This window comes from Trachypithecus francoisi, unplaced genomic scaffold (assembly GCF_009764315.1).
Source record: "Trachypithecus francoisi isolate TF-2019V2 unplaced genomic scaffold, Tfra_2.0 Lachesis_group3, whole genome shotgun sequence".
Taxonomy (NCBI): Eukaryota; Metazoa; Chordata; class Mammalia; order Primates; family Cercopithecidae; genus Trachypithecus; species Trachypithecus francoisi.
The window spans coordinates 144549465-144566384 of NW_022681468.1; the positions used below are offsets into that span (position 1 = coordinate 144549465).

Below are 16920 nucleotides of genomic sequence, written 5' to 3' on the forward strand. Positions count from 1 at the left end.
GGCCTCCCAAAGTGCTGCGATTGACGGGCCTGAGCCACCAGGCCTGGCCCAAGCTACTTTAAATTTGAGTGAAAATAAAATAATCCCAGCACTTTGGGAGGCCGAGGCGGGTGCATCGCTTGAGCTCAGGAGTTTGAGACCAGCCTGGGCAACAGGGTGAAACCCCATCTCTACTAAAAATACAAAAATTAGCCAGGCGTCGTGGTGTGCTCCTATAATCCTAGCTACTAGGGATGCTGAGGCAGGAGAATCACTTGAATCCAGGAAGAGGAGGTTGCAGTGAGTGGAGATTGCCTCACTGCACTCCAGCCTGGGCCACAGACCAAGACTCTATCTCAAAAAAAAAAATTTAAAGTAGCTTGGTTGAATGCCATGGAGTGAGGTGGGAGATAAGAGTGAATATATGTTTTGTTTTGTTTTTTTCTAACAGAGTTTCACTCTGTTGCCCAGGCTGGAGTGCAGTGGCATGATCTCGGCTCACTGCAACCTCCTCCTCCCAGATTGAAGCAATTCTCCTGTCTCAGCCTCCTGAGTAGCTGGGATTACAGGCGCCCACCACAACACCCAGCTAATTTTTATATTTTTAATAGAGACAGAGTTTCACCATGTTGGCCAGGCTGGTTCGAACTCCTGGCCTCAGGTGATTCATCTGCGTCAGCCTCCCTGTTATTAAATTTTAGCTTACTAAATAAACTGAAAAGAAGGAAATTAAGTTTTTTGGCAGAGAAGGGCAAGGTACAATAATAGTACTGATTTAATTTTTTAAGAGTCTTTATCTTTTAGAAATATACACTGAGATTCTTATAGCTGAAATGACTCAGAATGTGCTTGAAAATATTTTAGGAGGTGTAAGTGGGTAGGGGTGTAGACGAAACAAAATGGGCCATGAGTTGGCAATAATTTGAAATCAGTGGATGGATATATATGGGGAGTTCCTTGTGGCAGTCATTTTTGTACATGTTTGATGAAAGTTTACACAATAAAAACTTAAAATGAGTGAATGAATGGAAAATCAAAAAAACAGTATGTCAGAGTGAACACTGATTTTGCTCTTTAGTCACTGAAATGTTAAGGTTTGGACATATTTCAATAATAGCAAGATATTAGCAACACAAGTAATAGCAACACAACTTATAATCATACATCCTCCCATGTGCATAGAGCTTTACAATTCAGAGGGCCCAAAATGGAGCTCATACTGGAAGTATTGATATCACTTTACAAATGGGGAAACTGAGGTTCCAAGAGGCGAGGTCACTCAAGGGTTTCACACACTGCATCAGCAGCAGGGCCAGAGCTAGCATGAATTCTTTTTCTGATGAGGAACTTTTTCTGAATATCCTTTGCAGCAGCAATGCAGGCATTAGCAGGAGCTAGCAATTCAGAGAGGGAGCAATTCCCAGTCTGCACCTTCCAACTCCAGGGATGGCCCCTCTGCTGCGATGGGGCAGAACAGAAGAGTCCTGCATCACTGGGTGGCCCCACATGCTGTCTCCTAGAGGGACAGGCTTCTAAGAAGGGGCAGATCTGGGTTTTATGGGCATTGAAGCCTATACAATTTGGGGCTTCAAATCTGGGGTTTCATAACCCAAAATTACAAATACAAAATTAGATACAATATCTAATATGTATTTTGAATAAGAAAGTAAATCACAACAAATACCTGGATCCTTGGTGAGTTAGGACCCTTTGTTCTGAGATCTCTTTTAGAAAATTTATCAGAAATACAAGCATAGCAATGCTTGTTAGTTACAACCTGGCTACCTCCTGGAACACGGGAAAACTCCCTGCGCCCACAGCCAATGCAGGGTCAAAACAAGATTTAACTAGAGGAGGTGAAAGGAACAAGGGAGGCAACCAAAGCAAACATCATCATTTCCCTATTACATGAAGGACATTCCTGGAAACGGACTCACAAGATTATGGAAGCTAAGTCCCAGATCTGTAGTCAGCAAGCTGAAGACCCGGGAGAGCCTATGGTACAGTTTCAGTCTCAACACCAGCTCAAGACACAGGACAAGCCATGTTTCAGTTGAGTCTCAAGGCAGGAGAACATCCGATGTCCCAGCTCCAAGATACCCAGGCAGGGAGGGCTGACTGTCCCTCATTCATGGGAATGTGAGCCTTTTTGTTCTATTCAGGCTTTCAGCTGATTGCGTAAGGCCAGCCCACATTGGGAAGACAATCTGCTTTGCCCAATCTACCCATTCAAATGTTACTCTCATCCAGAAACGCCCTCACAGGCACACCCAGAACACCGTTTCACCAAACTTCTCGGCACCCCATAGCCTAGTCAAACCGGAACATAAAATTAACCATCATACCCTCTGACTTAAACTCTAAGAAGGTAGGTCTAAATCTGGAAATATCTCAAAAAGGAAATTGTTACTGTCACCTGATTAGCACAACTTCGGGCGCCAAGAAAATGCCAAACAGCCCATAAACGAGATTCTTAGCGTGATCTCATCTTAATCTGAAATACATGCAAGTAACGTGTCCAGTAATATTTACAGCACATATCAATGGCACTGCATTAGATACTTCATGAAACCAGGAAGGCAACTGACTGTTTCCCCTTGATGTAAATATTCTGAGTCCTGCTGTATTAATTCTGTTTTTCATTGTCTGTATTTTTTTTATGGTTTGACATTTGGGGGCCTTGCTAATCCCAGAGAGACTGCCCCTCCCACAACTAACTCATTCTGAGAGATGGTAAAAGACTTGCCTGACTTGCCTATGACCACACCTTTGATATGTAAACCAACCAATCCAGAGCCATATTCTGAACCAGCTCCTCTATCTGGCTTTTACACTCCAGGAGGCAATTTTCCTCTGCCCTGATTATTCCAGGGCCAGGCATCAGACAAATATGACTACAGGCAGCTGATGCACCCTGGAGCACTGTAAAATTATTCAAACTAGCCAGTCTCAAACCTGGCCAGCCCTTTCCCCTGCCTCCCAGTACTGCCTTTCGCCTGTTCTTTCCCCTCACTTTTTCTGCCCCCGACCTACGCAGGTGCTTTCCCCTATGGCCCCACATGGGGTGTTATGCCTCCTGTTTCTAGGGAACTGCAAGAGCTTCTTCCTTCATAGCAGTCACCTCCTGATCTGTTGGCCTCACCATACTTGATTAAAACAAATCCCAGGTACATTATAATACATCTAGATTAAAATGCATGTGCTAACTATTCAATCAGATAGAAGCTTTTACATGTTTAACAAATTTTTGCTCGGCTCCTTCTCCTCACATATCCACTAAACTGTCAGGTGGCATTTAAAATGCAATTTAAGCCAGGCACAGGGGCTCATGCAGGTAAAAATTCTAATAAAAATTCTCCTAATCCCAGCACTTTGGGAGGCCAAGGCAGGTGGATCACTTGAGGTCAGGAGTTCAAGACCAGCCTGGCTAACATGGTGAAACCCTGTCTCTAAAAAATACAAAAACTAGCCAGGCATGATGGCGGGTGCCCGTAACCCCAGCTACTCAGGAGGCTGAGTCAGGAGACACACCTGAACCCGGGAGGCAGAGCTTGCAGGGAGCCAAGATCCCGCCACTGCACTCCAGCCTGGCCAACAGAGCAAGACTCCGTCTTAAAAAGGAAAAAAAAAAAAAGATGCCGTCTCTAAAATGCAATTTAATTACACATTACTGAAGAATATTACAATTATGTGGGTGATTGAGCTAAATTTTTGCAACTAAATAACATAGTTACAGTTTGAGTTTTTAATGCAGTAACCGCTCTAGAAGCAGCAGCACGTGGCCTTCCTTTCCTTTGTGATATACTATCCTCCATTCTATTGAAACTTAAGATATCTTCTCTACCAAGAAAAATCATCACATCTGTTTTGTCCATTTAACCTTGATAAAGGAGGGCATCCACCAGAAGTGCTCAGAAAGGAAGGTAAGAAACAAGTTTTCTGCAGCATATAAGTCTGTGCAAATTCAGGTTTATACCTACACTGAATTTGTCTCAATCGCACAGTGGCTAAATTTGCAGAAGTGAAAATCAGGAAACATAATCTAAGCTGAATTTTTCTTAGGAGAATTTTTACCTGCACAAATGATACAGGATTTAAATTACTTACGTTTAGCTATGCTAAATATGTAAGTACATCTTTACGAAACAGACTTACATGAAATCCGCATGGTCACAATTCTGCTGCTATTTAAGAATGTTTCTAGGCCGGGTACGGTGGCTCACGCCTGTAATCCCAACACTTTGGGAGGCTGAGGCAAGTGGATCATGAGGTCAGGAGATTGAGACCATCCTGGCTAACACGGTGAAACTCTGTCTCTACTCAAAATACAAAAAATTAGCCGGGCATGGTGGCACGCACTTGTAGTCCCGGCTACTTGGGAGGCTGAGGCAGAAGAATTGCCTGAACCTGGGAGGCAGAAGTTGCAGTGAGCCAAGATCCCACCACAGCACTCCAGCCTGGGCGACAGAGAGACACTCTGTCTCAAAAAAAAAAGAATGTTTCCACAAGTATTCACTGAGTGCCTACTATATATAAGGATGCATGCTGAGAGACAGCAATTTCTCCAGGCCTGGCCCCCTCCCACTCTTTTAGCTAGAGCGTTGAGGCTTTACATGGGAAAACAAAGTTCTGGAAAGTGATCGCACAAAGGAGCGGCTTTGAGTAGGAGAAACTTCCGGTGTTGGAACAAATTAACCCTGCTGTTGGAGGAGAAACAAAACCAGTTTGACACGGGCTGATTTTCACAAACAGTTAGGAGACTATTGGAGTGGTCCAGGTGTGAGCATTAGAAATGCAAATAAAGATTCAGATAAGATAGAGGCTGAGAAGAGAGAAAAATTTCAGGAGATGTGGGAAAGGTTTCTGGAAGAAAAAAAAAAAAGCCAAAGTTGACATCTAGGCAGCTGAAGAAAAAGGAATTATATGAGCAGAAAAAGGGAAGTTAGAGCAGGGACCTGTTTGGGCTACTTTTGGACAGTTGGGTTCAAGATTTTGAAAGTAGAATCACTTGCAATGAGAATCTCCTAACTGTGGATGTAAAGGAGGGCAGTCTAGCGCACTGGGAAGAGGGAGAAAGAAAATTGGATAGGCATGTGTTACTAAAGTTTAGGTCTGAGAGCTTACTTAATCCCACACAATGGCAATTTGATCTAGGGGTCACAAAGCAGCAACCTGCAAGCCAAGTGCAGGCCGGAGCCGTGTTTTGCTTGGCTCACAGTGCTTTTCTTGAATTTTGAATTCAGCATCAACATTAAAAAATTCGGAGATGTCGCCAAAAATATTCCAGATTCTTGGCCTCTAACACTAAGCCCACATTCTCACATGGAAACTCTTGGCATTGGTCTTCTCCACCCTGCACAAGGTTTCAGTTCACTCCAGCCCCACTCAGCCTATGTTGTTCATTTGTTACCTGCTCAGCCCTGGTGTGCATTTCAGCCTGTGGTTACCACTAATGGCAGTGAGAGCCCTTGGAAGGTCTTAATAAAGCTGGGTTTAGAAAGACTTAGAAAGAGTCCCCAGGAGAAGTTGAGAGGATGAATTGGAGCAATTCAGTTGAGTTCAGCATTTTTGAGTGTTTACTAGATGCCAGGCATTGTGCTAGGCACTGCAGAGTCAATGATGGGTAAGAAGAGTCTGTCTGTTATAACAGGAAAGACCAGGAATATGAAGATCCATTAAGTGGCTGTTTCAGAAATTCAGGCACCAGTGAGGGCGGAGTCTGGGCAATGGGAACAGAGATGAAGGGTGTGAATGTGAGACACACACTGACATTTTTGCGGCAATCAGCTATAGGGGATAAAGAAGAAGGAAGAATGTGAACTATGACATTATATCCACTTGTTCAGGTGAATATAATGAAGACAAGATGTAAGTAGCCATACTAGAATTACTCAAAGTGGAGTAAAGTTCCAAGGCACTGTGAGAGAGAAGAAAAGCACACCCCTTGAAAACTGAATGAGTGCTGTTCCGAGAAAGGATAGCAGCTGTGCTCTTCCTCTTGGCACACCTCCTCCTGAGTAATGGCAGTGCTATTCTTGCCTGTGTGTTCAGGAATTGTATTAGTATATTGTTAACAAATAAAGAAAATGGAGCAATCTTCACTTAGCCCTGCAGGGCCATGTTGAAACTCTCCCTCTGGAGCTGTTATAAATCCAAACATTTGTTTAAATATTAAGCTGTGAAGCAAGTACACCAGTAGTGGGTCAGGACTGAGTCATCAGGGAAACAGGAACACTCTGTATAGCTCTCCGATGATTCAAGAACTGGAGCCGCGCTGGGGTTCTTTAGTTCCCTCACTCTTCAGGGGCAAAACTGTAGGAATTTTCTTTACAGAGTTACTGATTAAGAGTTGCTAATGAGGACTTGACAATGAAACAGTGGCTCCCTTTGCTCCTGAGAAATGTCCTACAAATTTCCCTGGCCTGCGCTTATTTTACAATCAGAGAATGCATTGTAACAAGAGAACTGACAATTTCGCCAAACCAATACAATTGCTAAGCAGAAAACAAGAATTATATTTACACAAGGAAAATGCTTGCATTCAGATTCCAGGAAAGAAAACATGTCAGTCAATTGGATTATTTCAACTGAAAGTTAAGAGTTTTGACTGAATTATATAGAAAAAAAAAAAAAGAACACCTTGTTTTTCTGCTTGCTGTAGCCAGTGGGAGCCTGACTTCTCACGTTCTAGTACATAAATAAGCACAACTTAGCTCCCCTTCAACCCCACCACTCATAGTTGGCCTCTGGTCAGGTAATTTTCAGGTTTCCTTTCCTAGTCTGTATATGCCTGTGTGTGCCCATCTGCAGACTGTAGGACACGACTCACTGGAAAAAGAAGTCTGATGTGGAATCAATATACTCCCAGTCACACAACAGGGATCAACTTGTTTTCCTGAGTTTGTTAAATGACCACATTTAAATTATTCATCAGCCTCAGGAGCATTGGGATTTCCACTCAGAATCTGACATGCAAAAAGTTCACTGTAAACCGGACTGGCCATTTCATTCAGGCATATCATTCCTTGGAACCCAGTGTGTGAGGTCTTACCATAATGAGAAAACACTCTTTAATTACAAGGTATACATCTGCTATTTGAACACAGTTGGAGAGACTCTAAACTCAATCCTTTAATAGTTGGGATAGAATGAGGTGTAGACAGCTCACGTGTCTCCTGTATCCAGCTAGATGACACTGACCCATTCCCGGTGAAGCTTTGTCTGAGGGTATATCAAAACTCAAAAGACCCAGGACCACAGCCCAGGGAGTGCTAGGTACAGCTCATCCTGACCCATTTTGGACCATGTTTTCTTCATCAATGGAATAAAGGAGCAGGCTGGGTGGCATCAAACTTTGCTATCCTCTAAAAATTTGCTATCCTCTAAATGAGAAAAGGAAAATAGAAGTTCACAAGCAGGCTTTCAAATGGGGACACTTTGTTCTAATAACTCCTTAGATTGACCCGAGATGTGAATTTTTGTGGCAAAGAATAACAAGGCCTTAATAAGCAGGCCTGGAACATAATTAGAAGGGAAACCATTCCTCCCAATCTCTCCCCCCAAGACCCCAAATCATTTGTGGAAGTCTTGATATGTGACAGGTATTGTGCTATGCACTTATCATAATTACTCACAAAAACCAGAGAGCTGGGAATTACTATTCCCATTTTATAAGTGAGGAAATGAAGATTGTGAGACCATGAGATAGTCATTTAGCCATTTTGAGTCCATTTCCCTGAGTATAAAATAAGTGGAGGTGTCTAGTTGCCATTAAAAACCTTTCTTATTTGATGATTCAAAACAAGCTTGGATTTTATCACCTAGACCTTGAAAGGCTCATGACTTTCCTCCAAACTCAGATGCCCCTCATCCGTCTCAAGCATCATTTATGTGCTCACAGAAACACGAAACCACATTTACTAGACCAGCATTGTCTTGAAGAGCTCTCACAATCTATACTCCAAACACGGTGGTTGTTAAAACACATCATTTTCCTATAAAGACATCATGGGCTACCTTAGAACAAATAGCCAAAGATATAAAAAAGTTATCATAGAGTGAAATCACCACAATCCCCACTTCCAGAAGCAGCCCTCCCTCCCAGAAGTCAGAAATTGGTCCTAGAATAAAGACAAGCCATTTTCTCTCCATTCACGTAGCTAGGGTCAGAGCTGCTGGTTCCCCGCTAGGCAGAATGAAAATTCCCTGAGGACTGGGCTAGAGCCAAAACATGGAGATTCATTATGATCAGAAGGGAGTCACCCCATGGTATTCAAGGATGATCATCAACATCATCATCCATCACCCATCATGCATTTATAAAGTACTTACTATGTACATGGCACAACAGCTAACCTGCGTCACTTACTGAAGAGGCCAAGTTTCTCTTTTCCTAACAATCAAAATCATGAAGGTGAATATGACTTTAACAACCTCAGGCAGGAGCCTAGGGACCACACAGGGTGTCTGTAGAAGGAAAGTACATGGGAGACTCTTCTGCGTAGGTGGGGTAAGGGACCCTAAGAGCAAGTGATGGACATGTCGGGATCATGACTTAAGAGATGTGCCTAGTTGTAGCCATTTTTTTAAACCAATTGTCCATTTGGTAGAACCAGTTGTATTAATTTGCTAGGGCTGCCATAACAAAACACTATAGACTAGATGAAGTCTAGAACAGAAATTTATTTTCTCAAAGTTCTGGAGATTGAAAGTCCAAGACCTCGGTGCTGATGAGACTGGTTTCTCCTGGGACCTCTCTCCCTGGTCTGCAGAGGGCCACCTTCTCACTGTGCCTTTGCGTGGCCTTTTCTCTATGCACATGTGCTCCTGACGAGTCTTCTTCTTATAAGGATACTATTCATACTTAATTAGGACCCCACTCTAATGATCTAAATTTAATTATTCTTTAATTTTTTTTTTTTTTTGAGACAGAGTCTTGCTCTGTTGCCCAGGCTAGAATACAGTGGTGTGATGATCTTGGCTCAATGCAACCTCCTCCTCTTGGGTTCAAGCGATTCTCATGCCTCAACCGCCTGAGTAGTTGGAATTACAGATGCACACTACCCCCTCACCAGCTAAATTTTTGAATTTTTAGTAGAGGCAGGGTTGCCCTATGTTGGCTAGGCTGGTCTCAAACTCCCAGCCTCAAGTGATCTACTCACCTCGCCCTCCCAAAGTGCTGGGATTACAGACATGAGCCACCATGCCTGGCTAATTATTCTTTTATTGAGACAAGGTCTTGCTATGTTGCCCAGGCTAGCCTTAAACTTCTGAGCTCAAGCAGTTCTCCCACCTTAGCCTCCCAAGTAGCTGGGGCTACAGGTGCTCACCACCACTTTTGACTAAGGCACTATCTCCTAATATAGTCACATTCTACGATACTGGGGGTTAGGGTTTCAATATATGAATTTGGTGAGTCCATAACACCAGTATTTGCCCTTCCCAAAGTTATAGACATAGATAGTCCCAGTGTGTTCTAAATTTCCGGGGGTTTTTTTGTGGTTGTTGTTCTGTTTTGTTTTTTCCACAAAGTTCTTTACCTCCTGTCCCAATTTAGCACTTTCTCAATGTAAATCACAGGGATGATTGGCTAGATCTACTTTTCTTTATTATTATTACCATCCACATCCGGGGATTACAAAGATTTTTAAGGTTGGGATTAAGAAGCTACTGGTTGCCCGGCGCAGTGGCTCACGCCTGTAATCCCAGCACTTTGGGAGGCTGAGGTGGGTGGATCACGAGGTCAGGAGTTCGAGACCAGCCTGGCCAACATGGTGAAACCCCGTCTCTACTAAAAATACAAAAATTAGCCAAGCATGGTGGTCCCAGCTTCTCAGGAGGCTGAGGTAGGGAAATCACTTGAACCCAGGAGGTGGAGGTTGCAGTGAGCTGAGCTCATGCCACTGCACTCCAGCCTGGGTGACAGAGTGAAACTCCGTCTCAAAAAAAAAAAAAAACAAGCAACTGGTTGGCTTCAAGCCAGGTCTGGGCAGCTTTTCATAAACTACCCAAACTGCTCCTATTTACCAAGTCTTCAGAGTCAAAGAGGAGTTATACAGTAGAGAGTGGAGCAAGGAAAGGTGAAAGGAGAAGAAAAAAATACATCTATGCCCAGAAATGCCTTGTCATGGATCTGTCTCCATTCTTTATAAGACATTTCCTGTGTTACAACACATCGGATTAACAAAGCTAGACACAGGCAACATGGGGCAGAAACCGTTCTGCAAAGGAATCCAGTTTCGTTTCAACATTCAATTTCATTTTCACTGGCAGAACACCAGCCACGCAGACACGCACACACAGACCCTGGGCCCTGACTGACATTTCAAGCACCCCCGTTCCAGATGTGTTTATGTATTTGTCCAGCCAGAAAAAAAACAAAAAAAGCCCCAAATTTAAACAAAGTCATTTCCCAAACCACGAGCTATCTTCTTAATGAATTTGGTTTTTTGGACTTAGTCACAAGCAACCTTTTCCAACCCAACTATTCATTCAATAAATATTGAGTACCTCCCCAGGCTTGGGGATATAAGGCCATAAGCTTAGGAAGGAATACAGATAAGTTCTGATAAATGGTACCTACTTCAGCCCTCTATACCAAGTGCAGTGCTAGGTGCCTTAAATTCTTGGGAAGGTGTTAGTATCTGCACGGTACAGTGAAGAAGCCGAGGCTCAAAGAAATTCAAAACCCAAGGTTAGGCTGGGCGTGGTGGTTGCTTTGGGAAGCAGCGAAGGGCAGATCGCTTGAGGTCAGCAATTCAAGACCAGCCTCCCCAACATGGTGAAACTCTGTCTCTACCAAAAAATACAAAAATTAGCCAGGTGTGGGGGTGGGCAGCTAGTGTAATCCCAGCTACTAGGGATACTGAGGCAGGCGAATCACTGGAACCCGCGAGGAGGCTGCAGTGAGCGGAGATTGCCTCACTGCACTCCAGCTTAGGCGTCAGAGCAAAACTATCTCTCAAAAAAAAAAAAAAAAGGCAAACGTTACAATGGACCTTGCAAATATCAATGGAAGTGTCAAGCCCAGAAGCCAAGTCATCTGGTCAGAGCCCTTTCTACTATCAGAGGATCTTAACCTGGACCCAAGAACGTAGATGGGAAATTTTTTTACATCTTTATTTTTACTGATATTTAATATGTACATCTTTTATTTCTCTAGTATCTAACTGAAATTTAACATTTACTTCAATTATGTATGCAGCCAACAAACTACAGCAGTATTGTCAGTACTAAGACTTTGTCACCAGTGGAAATCACAGATATTGGCCAGGCACAGTGGCTCATGCCGGTAATCCCAGCACTTTGGGAGGCCAAGGCGGGCATATCACGAGATCAAGAGATTGAGAGACCATCCTGGCCAATATGGTGAAACTCCGTCTCTACTAAAAATACAAAAATTAGCTGGGCCTGGTGGCACGCGCCTGTAGTCCCATCTATTCGGGAGGCTGAGGCAGCAGAATCGCTTGAACCCGGGAGGCGGAGGTTGTGGGGGGCCAAGACTGCGCCACTGCACTCCAGCCTGGTTACAGAGCAAGACTCCGTCTCAAATAAATAAATAAATAAATAAATAACAGATATTTTCTTATATTACAAGTGTTACCTATATCTTGAAATATTGTTTATGTTCTTTACTACTTCAAAATTATGGTAACTATTTAATCCACTGCTAGATCTTGTTATTTAATAACCTTGCTATTAGATAATGCATTAGTTTTTTAAAGACATATATATTACTATAGCATAAATTCCTTTAACTTTTTTTGTTTGTTTGTTTGTTTGTTTGTTTGTTTGATACGGAGTCTCGTTGTGTCGTCCAGGCTGGAGTGCAGTGGCCGGATCTCAGCTCACTGCAAGCTCCGCCTCCCGGGTTTATGCCATTCTCCTGCCTCAGCCTCTCGAGTAGCTGGGACTACAGGCGCCCGCCACCTCGCCCGGCTAGTTTTTTGTATCTTTTAGTAGAGATGGGGTTTCACCGTGTTAGCCAGGATGGTCTCGATCTCCTGACCTCGTGATCCGCCCGTCTCGGCCTCCCAAAGTGCTGGGATTACAGGCTTGAGCCACCGCGCCCGGCCGCATCCTTTAACGTTTCGACAAGTGTTTTGCAATTGGTTTCCTTTATAATACTCCTCCTTTTGTTTTATATCTTTAAAAAAGCATTATTCTGGTCTGGTGCGGTGGCTCACTCGTGTAATCCCAGCACTTTGAGAGGCCAAAGTGTGCGGATCACTTGAGACCAGGAGTTCGAGACCAGCTGGACAACATGGTGAAACCCACCTCTACTAAAAATATCAAAATTAGCCAGGTTTGCTGGCCTGCGCCTGTAGTCCCAGCTACTCAGGAGGCTGAGGCAGGAGAATCTCTTGAACCAGGGAGATGGAGGTTGCAGTGAGCCGAGATCGTGCCACTGCACTCCAGCCTGGGCGACAGCACAAGACTCTGTCTCAAAAATAAAAGTATTATTCTGAGAAAGAGTCTTTAACCTTCCCAGAAATGCCAAAGGGGTACACAGCACAAAAATGGACCAGAGCCCTGCATTATACCAATGGGCAGCCCAGGCAAAGCCAGGGGCTCTGCACAGTGTCTTCGAGCAAAAAGCCAGGTTAGAATTACTATAAATAAAAGAGACAGATGAAGAGGAAAGGAAATGAGCCCAGATTCCACCAGAAGACCCCTTCTCCCTTTCCACCAATTCCTGTTCAGCAGGTGCCCTAAATCCTCTCCCCTTCAGGTTTCAGCTGCAGCCGACCCCTCGAGCGCCCCTCTGTCCCACGTGCAGTGTCGATGGATGACTGTGTCAGTCCCTGGTCCCCGGACGCCGAGCACCCACTCCCGCTCAGGGACGGTGCCGAGTGACAATCAACAGGTGGAAGGCGCCAGAAACGTCCACACACCAAGACCACGGACACTTCGGTTTTTAAGAACCCCTCTCGGCTTGGGCTCTCCGCGGCCCTGAGGCTCTGACACTCCACTCCGAGAAGGAAGCGAGTCCCAAGACCCGGGTTCCAGACAAGGGCAGCAAGAGCTGCGGGTGTCCGGAGTTGAGGAAGCAAAGTTTGGGGCGCGGCGCACCGGGTCTGCTGAGTCCCAGCTGCGGAAATCGAGTTAAGCCAACAAACAGCCTCGGTGGTGGGCGCTGTCCCTGCCCAGTCTCCCTCCGCTGGCCCAGGGCCAGAGATCGGCCGCGGATGCCTCTTACCCTGGCGTGAGCGGAGCCTTCGGTCACTGCGTGGCACAGCAAAAATCGCCGCTCCCTTCTGGGTCTCAAGGCCTGTACTGGGGCCCCGCCCGCTCGCCCGCCCTCCAGGCGGAGGTTGGAGGCGGGGAAAGCGAGGCTCCCCCCAGGAAAGGTCCCGAAAGGTCCTGCCGTGCCCCGCCCGGGGCGGCAGCCCAGGCACCATGGTCAGTGCACACACAAGGGCTTTGAGCGCTCACCGGGCACAGAACCAGGAACAAGCGTCCATCCGGCCTGGGGCGCTGCTGGCTGGGCAGACTCGCCCCTTGCGCGCCCTGAAGGGCGGCCCTGCAGGCTCGGGCGCACAGGCGGAGGCCACCGAGGCCACCTGACGCTTCCGCCCCCTGGGTGCCAACAGCGTTTTGTGATCAGGGCAGACAAAAGCGCAGGCGGGGCGCTGTGCAGAGAGGCCCTGGCTGTTCCCACTGGGTCCTCCTATGTGCCCTGGGCTTCTCACCAGGTTCCCACAGCTGCCCAGAAACACAGGTATTCCCGCGCTCATTTCACAGAGAAGGTGACCGAGGTTCAGCTTTGGTGTGCGCTGGAGCCCTTCCCTCAAAACGCGCAGGCAGGGGCAAGCTGGCTTCCAGCCACTGGCCTCCACAGTGTCCCGTCCCATATTCATGACTGGACATTTTCAGTTGGTGGCTCTTTCCAGGTGGATGTAAAGTGTCAGTGAGTGGTTCTCCCCCATACCAGATTCAGTAACCCTTTTTACAATAAATATAGGGTGTCCCAAAAGTCTCATATCCTAAGAAGTGCAAGTGCTAGAAGCTTTCAAAAAAACAACCCTTGAAAGTTTGAGTTTCTTTTACGCTTACTTGGTTTTATGAATTTTGAATATATATATATACACATTTTTTTTTTTGAAACACAGTCTCACTGTGTCGCCCAGGCTGGAGTGCAGTGAGTAGAGCAATCTCGGCTCACTGCAACCTCTACCTCATGGGTTCAACCAACTCTCATGCCTCAGCCTCCCGAGTAGCTGGTACTACAGGTGTGCGCCACCATGCCTGGTTAATTTTTGTATGTTTCAGTTGAGATGAGATTTCACCATGTTGGCCGAGCTGGTCTCAAACTCCTGGCCTCAAGCGATCTGCCCTCCTGGGCCTCCCAAAGTGCTGGGATTACAGTCGTGAACCACCATGCCCGGCTTGAATTATTTTAAAAAATGTTTTCAACTGATACTTTCTATCTTTAATCGAAGGAACTGACTGTATCTAGGCAAAATCATCATGAACAATATAATACAAACGCAGACTGTAGACTTTTATTGGTAAATCAATTCCATCTGCAGCATTGCTTCTGTGACATGATTTTCTTTTCTTTTCTTTTTTTCTTTCTTTTTTTTTTTTTTTTGAGATGAAGGCTCACTCCCTTGTTCAGGCTGGAGTGCAGTGGCATGATCTCAGCTCACTGCAACCTCCGCCTCCCAGATTCAAGTGATTCTCCTGCCTCAGCCTCCCGAGTAGCTGGGACTACAGGCATCCACCACTACCCATGGCTAATTTTTGTATTTTTAGTAGAGACAGGGTTTCATCATTTTGGCCAGGCTGGTCTTGAACTCCTGACCAAGTGATCCACCCACCTTGGTCTCCTAAAGTGCTGGGATCACCCAGCCAACATGATTTTTTGAAATGACAAATAACTCTGGTAAAGAAGCTCTGAACAAAACAAAGTATACAACTCTTTTCTTCCTTTATTCCAATGGAACTATTCCTGGAAATTTTAGTATATGAAAGCCATGCAAAATGCTTAATGTTTATAATTATCTGAACTAGAACCTAAATAACTTAACCAAAAAAAAAATGGTTTTTGCATACTTGAATGTTGGCACAAGGCACAGGACACCAGAAATTGTGCAGGACTCTGGACAGTGAATTGGGTTTTTGTTTTTTTGTTTTTTTTTTTTAATTGAGACAGGGTCTTACTCTGCTACCCAGGTTTGAGTGCAATGGTGCAATAACAGCTTACTGCAGCCTTGACCTCTGGAGCTCAAACAGTCCCCCCACGTCAGCCTCCCAAGTGACTGAGACCACAGGCATGTGCCACCATGCCCGACTAATTTTTTTCTAAATTTATTTATTTTTTGTAGAGATGGGGGTCTCACTATATTGCCCAGGCTGGTCTTGAACTCCTGGGCTCAAGCCATCCTCCTGCCTCAGCCTCTCAAGATGCTGGGATTAGAGGAGTGGGGCACCATGTCCGGCCAGGACAGTTCATTGTTATATGGCACTGTTCACATAGCACGGGAGGTTGGCTTCCTTGGTTCCCGCTCTCTAAATGCCAATAGACTCTGTCCCAAATTTATGACAAATAAAAAGTCCCCTCCCATATTTCCAAAATGCTTCACCCCACGTCCCGGTCCCATCACCCTCCACATCCCAAGCCAAGCAGTCCTGGATTAAATGGGAAGGATGCAGGCAGGAAGGAGTCACAGGGGATGTGCTGCCTGCTGGGTGGTTTGAGACTGATGGCTGCGGAATCAGATTCAGAGTTAAGAAACATGTCCTGGGCCGAGTGCGGTGGCTCATGCTTGTAATCCTAGCACTTTGGGAGGCTGTGGTGGGCAGATCACGAGGTCAGGAGCTTGAGACCAGCCTAGCCAGCATGGTGAAACCCTGTCTCTACTAAAAATACAAAAAAATTAGCTGGGCATTGTGGCACGTGCCTGTAGTCCCAGCTACTCAGGAGGCTGAGGCAGGAGAATTGCTTGAACCCGGCAGGTAAAGGTTGCAGTGAGCCAAGATCGTGCCACTGCACTCTAGCCTGGGTAACAGACTGAGACTCCATTAAAATAGAAAGGAAGGAAATGAGGGAGGGAGGAAGAAGGGAGGGAGGGAGGGAGGGAAGGAGGGAGGGAAGGAAGGAAGGGGAGGAAGAGAGGGAGGGAGATGTCCTGACCATATCCCCCATGCTGAGAGCCTCCAGTGTATTTGTTCTACTATCTCACTCAACAACCCGCCTTCCAGTGCAAAAGAGAACACTTCAAAGGAGAACAGAAGTTGTAACTTGCCCATCAGACAAGGAAGGGGACTGAGAGTTGACTCACTTACTCATGCAGTCATTCTTTCATCTGATGGATATTCTCTGAGTCCTTGCCTTCTGTGTCCAACTAGCCCTGTGCCTGCTGTGTAGGCATACACTGTTGAAAAAAATCAGACTTGATTCCTACCCATGTGAAGTTTGCAGAGGAATGAAAGTGCACTTGGGGATATGGGAAACTGAAAGAAGAATCATTAAAGGGTGGGAAGTGATAGGAGGAGCTAGCACTAAGAGGAACACACCCCAATTCAAGAACATCCGGGAGAAGGAAAACAAATCCAAACCAGGGCTCTGGGAAGATCTGCAGGCACATGGGCAGAAAGGGCTGGCAACAGGAACGAGTGGAAATAGAGAATGGAACAGTGAAAGGGATCCTTATCACAAGAAAGGGAAGGCTCAGGAGGAAGATCAGAGCAAAGAGGCTGATCCTCCTGTACTGTCCTTCCTGCCTGATCAGCAAGCCCCACCTTCATCCCTTTCCCGCAGCAAACGCTTCCTGGGTGAGTAGCTAGAGAAACAGCTCATACCCTAGCCTCCCCAGCAAACCCTCCCTAGCTGGGACAGTAACCTAGCCAAGGCTTCACAGCTGCAATGAGACTTGTGGGAGAGCTGGGAATGAGTTCCTGCTATGCATCAGGGAGCAAGCATCACATGGAGTTTCA

At 45.6% G+C, this 16920-nt stretch overlaps 1 protein-coding gene across 5 annotated transcripts in view; it reads right to left on the reverse strand.

The window, feature by feature from the left end:
• Positions 1–16697, reverse strand: part of SQOR (sulfide quinone oxidoreductase) — a 64497-nt gene extending 47800 nt beyond the window's left edge. The window contains exons 1-2 of one of the 5 annotated variants that reach the window (XM_033190225.1): positions 16501–16697; positions 16270–16358 (exon numbers count right to left, since the gene is read on the reverse strand). The gene's annotated coding sequence lies outside the window, so the exon portion shown is untranslated. Of the gene's footprint in view, positions 1–13177; positions 13547–16265 lie in introns of those variants that run through there. The other 4 variants (XM_033190224.1, XM_033190223.1, XM_033190222.1 and 1 more) reach the window with 4 other exon arrangements.
• Positions 16698–16920: the final 223 nt, after the last annotated feature.